This window comes from Triturus cristatus, chromosome 4_2, assembly GCF_964204655.1.
Source record: "Triturus cristatus chromosome 4_2, aTriCri1.1, whole genome shotgun sequence".
In the NCBI taxonomy this organism is placed as follows: Eukaryota; Metazoa; Chordata; class Amphibia; order Caudata; family Salamandridae; genus Triturus; species Triturus cristatus.
In genome coordinates this window covers 336,244,739-336,258,031 of record NC_140586.1, presented here as the reverse complement: position 1 = coordinate 336,258,031, position 13,293 = coordinate 336,244,739, and the positions used below count along the sequence as shown (strand labels likewise).

Below are 13,293 nucleotides of genomic sequence, written 5' to 3'. Positions count from 1 at the left end.
CCCTTTCACACATTACTATGCGTGAAGAGGGCGTTCCATGGGTGTTGCTGTGAGTGTTCCCACGCAACATCCATGTAACCTGACACGTTCCCAGATTTACAAACTGTTGTAAACGCAGGAATTTGTCAGAATCCTACACCTCCTCAGGGGAGATGTAGGAGTGGCACAACGAGGAGAAACACTTTTATTTCTCCTCACGTTTTTAATCTTTCTATGCAGCACGAATAGAAAGAGGAAAATGCCATCAATGATTGTTTTGTAGAGGAATGCGCCCCTTCCTTAAATAAAATCTGTTCTTAAAAAAAAAAAGTAAAAGTGGTCCATTTTCTCGCAAGAATAACCTACATCCACTCTGCCTTGTACCTAATCTTATATAATGCATATATGGGCCCTGTTGGCAGTATCCTTCACCCCTATAAGATTGGGTACCAAATATATGGCAGATGACACCAAGCTTCATCATAAAAATCCAAGAGAACTCTTGCAGTTTTTCAGGTTATCTCATTGTATCTCTCACCCTCAGTAGTAAATTCAGAACAGTGGGCTTTTCCTCTATAGTAAAAAGACCAAAATGCTTCTCTTTCGCTTGGGAAGCCCATCTCATCTCCCATATTGTGGCTTGAGGATCTCGGTCCCCACCACACCCCAGTGAAGCACGCACACAGTCTGAGTGTGATATTCAACAAACCAAATAAGTGCAGTAGGCAAAAATGGATGTTGGGAAAATTATCTGGATAAATAGCTTAATTATCAACGAGCACCCATTATTGTCAATATTAGTCTTGTAATTAATTGCTTTTTTTGTAGCTTTATGCAGCGCAAACTTGGCCCAAGGGCATTGGAGCACCTTACATGAGTACCTGATTACATTACACAACGCCCGATGATTTTTTTAGACACATGGAGGCTAAGTGATTTGCCAAGAATCACAAGATGTTGAGACAACGCCAGGACTCAAAGCCGGTTCCCCAGTTCCAAAGTTGGCAGCTCTGACCGTTAAGCCATATATCCTCCCATTATGTATGCTAAAGATACATTATTGTATTTTAAAGATATTTCTTATTTAAAATGAAGTGTGCGTAATGTTCAGGTTTTGGTAAACCAGATTTCATGACCCATGTAGTTTTTCTAGTGGCTTCTATATCTAGAGTCACTGTAGTAACAAAATGTCGAATTTAAAATATAGACTGGCAACAATATTGAGTTCAAAATATAGACTTGCACAATTTCCTCAATGAAAGTAAATTTTAGAGTTAGAATAATAAAGCATTCCTCCTGAGGAATGTATTTGGAGACATTGTGCAAGATGATATTTTGGAGATTACATCAATGTAGAAGAATATTTCTGATGTCAATAATCTGTCATACAGTCCTACAGCCTTATGGAGTTCATCGTGGAGAAGTTCTCACAGTACAGGGAGGCTATCCTTCATCCTCATCCCTCACTATGACAATAACGCAAAGTCTCCACACTCAAAGGTCCTACAGATCTGCTACCACAGGCTGAATGCAGCTGGTTCCTTCATCCACACCCCTCACTATGACAATAACGCAAAGTCTCCAAACTCAAAGGTCCCACAACACTACTACCACAGCCTAAATGCAGATGGTGCCTTTCTTCACACACAAGGGTCCCACAGCACTACTACCACAGCCTGAATGCAGCTGGTGCCTTCATGCATGCCCCTCAGCATGACAATAACGCAAAGCCTCCACATACACAAGGGTCCCACAGCACTACTTCCACAGCCTGAATGCAGCTGGTGCCTTCATGCACGCCCCTCAGCATGACAATAATGTAAAGCCTCCACAAACACAAGGGTCCCACAGCACTACTACTTTCACAGCCTGAATGCAGCTGGTGCTTTCATCCACGCCCCTCAGCATGACAATAACGCAAAGCCTCCACAAACACAAGGGTCTGACAGCACTAATACCACGGTACAAAAGGGGGTGGTGATGGACGGAGCATCAGAACCAATCAAACACTCACACCCAGTCAACAGATCTGGGTTTGATCCATCACCGGTCTTTAGCCCACTCTGCCAAGCCATGCCTTCCCTGGACCGGAAACAAGCTTCCTAGGACCGGTTTCTGGCATTTCAGGCACAGGGTCAGACTGATTTGCATATGGCCATGTCTGAACTGGTGTGGCAGAGTGGGCTAAAGAACGGTGATGGATCAAACCCAGATCTGTTGACTGGGTGTGAGTGTTTTATTGGTTCTGATGCTCCGTCCATCACCACCCCCTTTTGTACCGCTTTGTTCGCCATAAGTTGGCAGGGTATGCTCAGACGTGAGTCCCTTGCTCACTTTGCCACTGGATTCAAGCAAGCCTGGCTGAAGACGGCTGAAATGCCAGAAACCGGTCCTAGGAAGCTTGTTTCCAGTCCAGGGAAGGCATGGCTTGGTAGTTCGGGCTGGACTGTTCCCATGAGGCACAGGGTCAGACTGATTTGCATATGGCCATGTCTGAACTGGTGTGGCAGAGTGGGCTAAAGAACGGTGATGGATCAAACCCAGATCTGTTGACTGGGTGTGAGTGTTCGATTGGTTCTGATGCTCCGTCCATCACCACCCCCTTTTGTACCGCTTTGTTCGCCATAAGTTGGCAGGGTATGCTCAGACGAGAGTCCCTTGCTCACTTTGCCACTGGATTCAAGCAAGCCTGGCTGAAGACGGCTGAAATGCCAGAAACCGGTCCTAGGAAGCTTGTTTCCAGTCCAGGGAAGGCATGGCTTGGTAGTTCGGGCTGGACTGTTCCCATGAGGCACAGGGTCAGACTGATTTGCATATGGCCATGTCTGAACTGGTGTGGCAAAGTGGGCTAAAGAACGGTGATGGATCAAACCCAGATCTGTTGACTGGGTGTGAGTGTTTGATTGGTTCTGATGCTCCGTCCATCACCACCCCCTTTTGTACCGCTTTGTTCGCCATAAGTTGGCAGGGTATGCTCAGACGTGAGTCCCTTGCTCACTTTGCCACTGGATTCAAGCAAGCCTGGCTGAAGACGGCTGAAATGCCAGAAACCGGTCCTAGGAAGCTTGTTTCCAGTCCAGGGAAGGCATGGCTTGGTAGTTCGGGCTGGACTGTTCCCATGAGGCACAGGGTCAGACTGATTTGCATATGGCCATGTCTGAACTGGTGTGGCAGAGTGGGCTAAAGAACGGTGATGGATCAAACCCAGATCTGTTGACTGGGTGTGAGTGTTTGATTGGTTCTGATGCTCCGTCCATCACCACCCCCTTTTGTACCGCTTTGTTCGCCATAAGTTGGCAGGGTATGCTCAGACGTGAGTCCCTTGCTCACTTTGCCACTGGATTCAAGCAAGCCTGGCTGAAGACGGCTGAAATGCCAGAAACCGGTCCTAGGAAGCTTGTTTCCAGTCCAGGGAAGGCATGGCTTGGTAGTTCGGGCTGGACTGTTCCCATGAGGCACAGGGTCAGACTGATTTGCATATGGCCATGTCTGAAGTGGTGTGACAGAGTGGGCTAAAGAACGGTGATGAATCAAACCCAGATCTGTTGACTGGGTGTGAGTGTTTGATTGGTTCTGATGCTCCGTCCATCACCACCCCCTTTTGTACCACTTTGTTCGCCATAAGTTGGCAGGGTATGCTCAGACGTGAGTCCCTTGCTCACTTTGCCACTGGATTCAAGCAAGCCTGGCTGAAGACGGCTGAAATGCCAGAAACCGGTCCTAGGAAGCTTGTTTCCAGTCCAGGGAAGGCATGGCTTGGTAGTTCGGGCTGGACTGTTCCCATGAGGCACAGGGTCAGACTGATTTGCATATGGCCATGTCTGAACTGGTGTGGCAGAGTGGGCTAAAGAACGGTGATGGATCAAACCCAGATCTGTTGACTGGGTGTGAGTGTTTGATTGGTTCTGATGCTCCGTCCATCACCACCCCCTTTTGTAGCACTAATACCACAGCCTGAATGTGGCTGGGGCCTTCATCCAGGCACTTCAGCACGACAATTATGGAAAGCCTTCACACACAAGGGTCCCACAGCACTACCACAGCTTGAATGCAGCTGACGCCTTCGTCCACACCCCTTACCATGACAATAACACAAAGCCTCCAAACACAAGGGTCCCACATCACTACTACCACAGCCTAAATGCAGATGGTGCCTTTCTCCACACACAAGGGTCCCACAGCGCTACTACCACAGCCTGAATGCAGCTGGTGCCTTCATGCACGCCCCTCAGCTTGACAATAACGCAAAGCCTCCACAAACACAAGGGTCACACAGCACTACTACCACAGCCAGAATGCAGCTGGGGCCTTCATCCACGCCCTTTAGCATGACAATAACGCAAAGCCTCCACACACAAGGGTCCCACAGCACTACTACGACAGCCTAAATGCAGCTGACGCCTTCGTCCACGCCCCTTACCATGACAATAACGCAAAGCGTCCACACACAAGGTTCCCACAGCACTACTACCACAGCCTGAATGCAGCTGGTGCCTTCATCTACATCCCTCAGCATGACAATAATGCAAAGCCGATAAATGGAAATAGATAGTGAGGCACACAGGTAAACGAAGGTCAATCGCAAAGTTATCAGGTTGTAATGTAGATTTGGGTGCCAATGAGGTATCTCCCTCTGACCGGGAGGGATTGGGTCAAAACTGATAAATAGCACCAGGGTAGAGTACCTGGCGTCCCTCAGATGCACTCCGTATTGGTCCACAAAAGGCCTTAAAATTGTTTAAATTAATTTCACACTTCTTTAGGATTGGTATCCAAAAAGTACTTTTATTTATTTTGTTTGTTTTTTCAATATCTCAATAAAGTAAATTCTATCCTTATCGGGTAGAGAAATTAAATGTAAATGTTCTTGGAAATCACATAATAATCCCAATGCATTTCGAGTCTAATGACTCTTCATCAGGGGATAATGATCCTGTTAGATGAACTTGCAAAAATCCTTGAAGATTTGGATAAGGAAATTCAACAACTAAAAAGGGATTTGAGCTCAAGATTATCTACCGACGAACTTGATACCATGCTCAATGATGTTAATACACAACTAGACAAATACGCCAGAGAGATCAATGAGATCAATGAGAGGAAGATTATGAAGTACAAACGAGACACCATCGACTACAAGCTTGGAGAGGTGTATAATTGGGCTGAAATTTATGCACAAGGCAGACAACAACGTTCCTTTACCAACAGATCAACCGATGGAGAAAGTTCCACATCTACTGAATCCATGGACAGATCCAGGATGGACAAGTACCACTCCAATAAAGATGCAGAAACACAAAGAGATCCTAAAGAAATTCCTACAACAAGCTCTCAAACTGGACAACCTTTTTTAGGGACAGGCCAAGATCTTCCTGTAGAACCAGGAGGAGCAAGCGCAAAAACAAAGGAACAACACGTGGCAAAATCAACCAGGAGTCATCGTTGATTATTAACATCTCCCATACTGCACTATCCAAACAACAAATAGACTTGCTACAAAAAGGCACATCATTCGTACCTACTTATCACTCCAACGAATTGGACACAGAAATTGCCGTGTTCAAATTCATGAGAAATCTACGTCTGAAGCATTTCTTTAACAATATCGTTCCTCAACAACATTCAGTCTCCCAGGATACTACTACAGGCTTAAAACATCCCAGCACATTCATGGCTCCCGTCAGCCATAACATTTTGGACTCATACGAAACCATTGTACTCAAGGAACTTAAATCTATCCATCAGAAGTCCAATCAGAAAACTTCGAACCTGACAACCAGAGACAGACAGATGATAACGAGTCTTGCAAACAATAAAGACATTACATTCTGCAAAGCTGACAAAGGAGGGGCCCTTGTGGTCATGGACACTTCTTTTTACAACCAGAAAGTCTCTGAACATGTATTAGACTAATCTACCTACATGAAACTTTCTGGAGATCCCACAGATGATTTCCAAAAAATTCTTTCCATCATAGTTGAATCAGCGAGAGTTTTGGGTACCATTACCGATAAAGACAAGAAGTGTCTTCTATTAAAAAATCCAGGCAGTCCTACGTTGTACATGTTACCCAAAGTACATAAACAGTTGCAAAATCCACCATTCAGACTGATCGTATCAACCATCAACACGATCCATGAGTCCACGGGTAAATACATCGATAAATACTTACAACCTATCGTTCAAAAGATGTCAACTTACATACGTGATACCACCGATTTCCTCAACAAAATCAACACCATTGAATTAAATGACGAAGATCCGATTACCCTATGTACTATCGATGTATGTGCATTATACACATCAATTCCGCACTTACAAGGCATCGAAGCAGTTGAATCTTTCCTCATTGAGCAACCACTTGAAGCAAATCTCAAAGTGTTTATATTGGAATTGCTACAATTCACTTTACACCATAGTTACTTCAGATGGAACAACACATTTTTCCAAAAACTATCTGGTACTTCAATGGGCAATTGTGCAGCTCCATGCTATGCCAATCTCTATATGCATAAATTAGAACGTGATTACATTTTATTTAACCCCGAGTGGTGCGACAAGATCTTACAGTTCTGGAGATAAATAGATGACATCTTTTTGATATGGAGAGGAGAAACTGCTGAGCTACATCGATTTCTGATATTCTTGAATACCATTGACGATAGAATTCAATTTACCCACAATATCAACTCCCATCAGATACCGTTTTTGGATGTATTGGTCATGAGACAAGGCAAAAAACTGATGACGGACCTTTACAAGAAAGACATCGACAGAAACAACACCCTCCATTACGACAGTTGCCATCAGACCTCCTTGAAAAGACATTTACCCTACTCTCAAATCCTCAGGATCAAACGAATCTCATCTAACAAAGATATTTTTGAGAAAAACAAAGAACACTTAATCACCAAATTCAAAGAAAGAAAATATCCTACCACGGTCATAACCAATGCCATCGAGAGAGCACAGTCTTTCGAACGATCACAACTACTCAACAAATTGGAAAAATCGGACACGACTAATAGACCGGTATTTGTATCTAAATACTCTACAAAAAGTCAACAAATCAAAAGAGTGATGTTGAAATATTGGCCTATGATTCGTAATGAAAGTGACTTCCATGGGATTTTCAACTCTCAACCACTATTCGCATACCAAGGTACAAAAAACCTGAAGGAACTCCTTTCTAAGCCTTCCAAACTCACAACCACCACTCACAGAGGAACAATCCCTTGCCTGAACTGCGGTCACTGTAATAACATCATCAAAGGCACATGTATTTTAGATCCCACTAAAGGAACACCGATTCGACTATACACCATTGCTACATGTGATTCTGAAAACCTGATCTACTTACTAAAATGCCCTTGCGGACTATCATACGTGGGAAAGACTGAGCGTAACATCAAAGTGAGACTAACTGAACACAAGAGCAACATCAGAACCAAACCTGAAAAATCACTTGTTGCAGTGCACTTTAACAAAGAGAGGCACAACATCAGCCAATTGAGATTTCTGGTGTTAGAAGTCGTGAACATAATAAAGGGCACTGATAACACCAAAAGACTCCTACAAAAAGAACTCATCTGGATAAAAAGACTTGATTCCTGCCACCCCAAGGGGCTCAATGACCGTTTGGAATACAGTTGTTTTTTGTGATCTATGTAGCTCTTCACTGTACTGTACTGCATATTACATTGTCTTTGATACTTCACCTTCTTGTTTGCACTCACTTCGTGAACTTTTTCGTTTTCTACCATGGTACCCTCATTCGTTTTTATTTTAGACCTGATGTCTGCACTCGCTTACACTTACTCTTATTAGGCTTTATACGCTTCTAACATGGTACTTTAGGACCCCCTGCAGTTATGTCCGTCCGCCACATTACATACTCCAGACAAAACGCATGCTCCCCTGGTTTCATACCCCCCGAATAAGATTGCGCTCTTCGCTATTTTCATTCAAAGAGTCCATATATTCTTTACGTTACTCTAAGATACCGTGTTTAATCGAGATCCTTCTTTCCGTATCCATCGCTGTCCCAACCCTCATCGCTATTAATTTATTCTATTCTTTTTGGCACTTCTTAGCTATCGTTTTTTAATACTTGTCACAACCTTCGAGAAGGACCTCTCCAATATGGCACGTCCCACGACGTTTTCCGCATGTCCTATTTTTCTATTTGACCTCCTATGACGTATTCAAATACCCGCAAATTTTGGCATTCTCTTCGTTACTTTCCCATACTGCGGTTTAACGGGAGTACGTTCATTCCTAGGTAAGCGGCACACTCCACATTTCACATTTTTTTTAACTCTTTTTGAATTTTGTGACGTTCTCGCTAGCACGTCCTTCACTTGTCTCAATTTCTTTATTTTCAGATATTAGGTCGCATAGAGCTATTATCACTGCGACGATTACATAGTACGATACCTGATAAGGTAATCCCACCATTGTTTAGTACCCCCGTTATATCTTTTTACCGTGTCATGAATCACCCCGATTTGATTCGTCCTTTGAAGCCTTCACGCAGTATTCACGCCCCCGATTTCACACTGAGCACAATCTCAAATTAGAGGCACTATTATTTTACCGGGATACGATTCAGTCTTCATATACTTTGTGTATTCAAGTCACATGTCGCATGCACATTTACGACTCTACGTTGAGCACGGTTTCTAATCACTGATGCACTTTTTTGCCTTCACCTTTGCGATACGAATTGCTTGCTCTTTCTTCCACATTTCTCTACAAATACAATTTTTTCACCATATTTACCCACACGTTCCTTTTTATTTCGTGGCTGCTTATTAAATCTGGTGGCTATTATCATAACTCATTCATTCATTTACAGGGTCATTATCCCCTGATGAAGAGTCGTTAGACTCGAACTGCATCGGGATTATTATGTGATTTCCAATAACATTTACATTTAATTTCTCTACCCGATAAGGATGGAATTTACTTTATTGAGATATTGAAAAAACAAACAAAATAAACAAAGTACTTTTTGGATACCAATCCTAAAGAATTGTGAAATTCATTTAAACAATTTGAAGGCCCTTTGTGGACCAATACGGAGTGCATCTGAGGGACGCCAGGTACTCTACCCTGGTGCTATTTATCAATAATGCAAAGCCTCCACATACACAAGGGTCACACAGCACTACTACCACAGCCTGAATGCAGCTGGTGCCTTCTTGCACGTCCCTCAGCATGACAATAACGCAAAGCCTCCACATACACAAGGGTCCCACAGCACTACTACCACAGCCTGGATTCAGCTGGGGCCTTCATCCACGCCCCTCAGCATGAAAATAACGCGAAGCCTCCACACACAAGGGTCCCAGAGCACTAATACCACAGCCTGAATGTGGCTGGGGCCTTCATCCAGGCCCTTCAGCACGACAATAATGGAAAGCCTTCACACACAAGGGTCCCACAGCACTACCACAGCTTGAATGCAGCTGACGCCTTCGTCCACACCCCTTAACATGACAATAACGCAAAGCCTCCAAACACAAGGGTCCCACATCACTACTACCACAGCCTAAATGCAGATGGTGCCTTTCTCCACACACAAGGGTCCCACAGCGCTACTACCACAGCCTGAATGCAGCTGGTGCCTTCATGCACGCACCTCATCATGACAATAACGCAAATCCTCTACATACACAAGGGTCCCACAGCACTACTACCACAGCCTGAATGCAGCTGGTGCCTTCATGCACGCCCCTCAGCATGACAATAACGCAAAGCCTCCACAAACACAAGGGTCACACAGCACTACTACCACAGCCAGAATGCAGCTGGGGCCTTCATCCACGCCCTTTAGCATGACAATAACGCAAAGCCTCCACACACAAGGGTCCCACAGCACTACTACCACAGCCTAAATGCAGCTGACGCCTTCGTCCACGCCCCTTACCATGACAATAACGCAAAGCGTCCACACACAAGGTTCCCACAGCACTACTACCACAGCCTGAATGCAGCTGGTGCCTTCATCTACATCCCTCAGCATGACAATAATGCAAAGCCGATAAATGGAAATAGACAGTAAGGCACACAGGTAAACGAAGGTCAATCGCAAAGTTATCAGGTTGTAATGTAGATTTGGGTGCCAATGAGGTATCTCCCTCTGACCGGGAGGGATTGGGTCAAAACTGATAAATAGCACCAGGGTAGAGTACCTGGCGTCCCTCAGATGCACTCCGTATTGGTCCACAAAAGGCCTTAAAATTGTTTAAATTAATTTCACACTTCTTTAGGATTGGTATCCAAAAAGTACTTTGTTTATTTTGTTTGTTTTTTCAATATCTCAATAAAGTAAATTCTATCCTTATCGGGTAGAGAAATTAAATGTAAATGTTCTTGGAAATCACATAATAATCCCAATGCATTTCGAGTCTAATGACTCTTCATCAGGGGATAATGATCCTGTTAGATGAACTTGCAAAAATCCTTGAAGATTTGGATAAGGAAATTCAACAACTAAAAAGGGATTTGAGTTCAAGATTATCTACCGACGAACTTGATACCATGCTCAATGATGTTAATACACAACTAGACAAATACGCCAGAGAGATCAATGAGATCAATGAGAGGAAGATTATGAAGTACAAACGAGACACCATCGACTACAAGCTTGGAGAGGTGTATAATTGGGCTGAAATTTATGCACAACGCAGACAACAACGTTCTTTTACCAACAGATCAACCGATGGAGTAAGTTCCACATCTACTGAATCCATGGACAGATCCAGGATGGACAAGTACCACTCCAATAAAGATGCAGAACCACCAAAGAGATCCTAATGAAATTCCTACAACAAGCTCTCAAAAGGGACAACCTTTTTTAGGGACAGGCCAAGATCTTCCTGTAGAACCAGGAGGAGCAAGCGCAAAAACAAAGGAACAACACGTGGCAAAATCAACCAGGAGTCATCGTTGATTATTAACATCTCCCATACTGCACTATCCAAACAACAAATAGACTTGCTACAAAAAGGCACATCATTCGTACCTACTTATCACTCCAACGAATTGGACACAGAAATTGCCGTGTTCAAATTCATGAGAAATCTACGTCTGAAACATTTCTTTAACAATATCGTTCCTCAACAACATTCAGTCTCCCAGGATACTACTACAGGCTTAAAACATCCCAGCACATTCATGGCTCCCGTCAGCCATAACATTTTGGACTCATACGAAACCATTGTACTCAAGGAACTTAAATCTATCCATCAGAAGTCCAATCAGAAAACTTCGAACCTGACAACCAGAGACAGACAGATGATAACGAGTCTTGCAATTAATAAAGACATTACATTCTGCAAAGCTGACAAAGGAGGGGCCCTTGTGGTCATGGACACTTCTTTTTACAACCAGAAAGTCTCTGAACATGTATTAGACTAATCTACCTACATGAAACTTTCTGGAGATCCCACAGATGATTTCCAAAAAATTCTTACCATCATAGTTGAATCAGCGAGAGTTTTGGGTACCATTATCGATAAAGACAAGAAGTGTCTTCTATTAAAAAATCCAGGCAGTCCTACGTTGTACATGTTACCCAAAGTACATAAACAGTTGCAAAATCCACCATTCAGACTGATCGTATCAACCATCAACACGATCCATGAGTCCACGGGTAAATACATCGATAAATACTTACAACCTATCGTTCAAAAGATGTCAACTTACATACGTGATACCACCGATTTCCTCAACAAAATCAACACCATTGAATTAAATGACGAAGATCCGATTACCCTATGTACTATCGATGTATGTGCATTATACACATCAATTCCGCACTTACAAGGCATCGAATCAGTTGAATCTTTCCTCATTGAGCAACCACTTGAAGCAAATCTCAAAGTGTTTATATTGGAATTGCTACAATTCACTTTACACCATAGTTACTTCAGATGGAACAACAAATTTTTCCAACAACTATCTGGTACTTCAATGGGCAATTGTGCAGCTCCATGCTATGCCAATCTCTATATGCATAAATTAGAACGTGATTACATTTTATTTAACCCCGAGTGGTGCGACAAGATCTTACAGTTCTGGAGATAAATAGATGACAGCTTTTTGATATGGAGAGGAGAAACTGCTGAGCTACATCGATTTCTGATATTCTTGAATACCATTGACGATAGAATTCAATTTACCCACAATATCAACTCCCATCAGATACTGTTTTTGGATGTATTGGTCATGAGACAAGGCAAAAAACTGATGATGGACCTTTACAAGAAAGACACCGACAGAAACAACACCCTCCATTACGACAGTTGCCATCAGACCTCCTTGAAAAGACATTTACCCTACTCTCAAATCCTAAGGATCAAACGAATCTCATCTAACAAAGATATTTTTGAGAAAAACAAAGAACACTTAATCACCAAATTCAAAGAAAGAAAATATCCTACCACGGTCATAACCAATGCCATCGAGAGAGCACAGTCTTTCGAACGATCACAACTACTCAATAAATTGGAAAAATCGGACACGACTAATAGACCGGTATTTGTATCTAAATACTCTACAAAAAGTCAACAAATCAAAAGAGTGATGTTGAAATATTGGCCTATGATTCGTAATGAAAGTGACTTCCATGGGGTTTTCAACTCTCAACCACTATTCGCATACCAAGGTACAAAAAACCTGAAGGAACTCCTTTCTAAGCCTTCCAAACTTACAATCACCACTCACAGAGGAACAATCCCTTGCCTGAACTGCGGTCACTGTAATAACATCATCAAAGGCACATGTATTTTAGATCCCACTAAAGGAACACCGATTCGACTATACACCATTGCTACATGTGATTCTAAAAACCTGATCTACTTACTAAAATGCCCTTGCGGACTATCATACGTGGGAAAGACTGAGCGTAACATCAAAGTGAGACTAACTGAACACAAGAGCAACATCAGAACCAAACCTAAAAAATCACTTGTTGCAGTGCACTTTAACAAAGAGAGGCACAACATTAGCCAATTGAGATTTCTGGTGTTAGAAGTCGTGAACATAATAAAGGGCACTGATAACACCAAAAGACTCCTACAAAAAGAACTCATCTGGATAAAAAGACTTGATTCCTGCCACCCCAAGGGGCTCAATGACCGTTTGGAATACAGTTGTTTTTTGTGATCTATGTAGCTCTTCACTGTACTGTACTGCATATTACATTGTCTTTGATACTTCACCTTCTTGTTTGCACTCACTTCGTGAACTTTTTCGTTTTCTACCATGGTACCCTCATTGGTTTTTATTTTAGACCTGATGTCTGCA

General features: G+C 42.9%; 1 protein-coding gene across 1 annotated transcript in view; it reads right to left on the bottom strand.

Moving 5' to 3' along the window:
• The window catches only part of NMNAT2 (nicotinamide nucleotide adenylyltransferase 2), a 324,069-nt gene that overhangs the window by 287,369 nt on the left and 23,407 nt on the right, over positions 1-13,293 (bottom strand). The gene's annotated exons all lie outside the window — the stretch shown is intronic.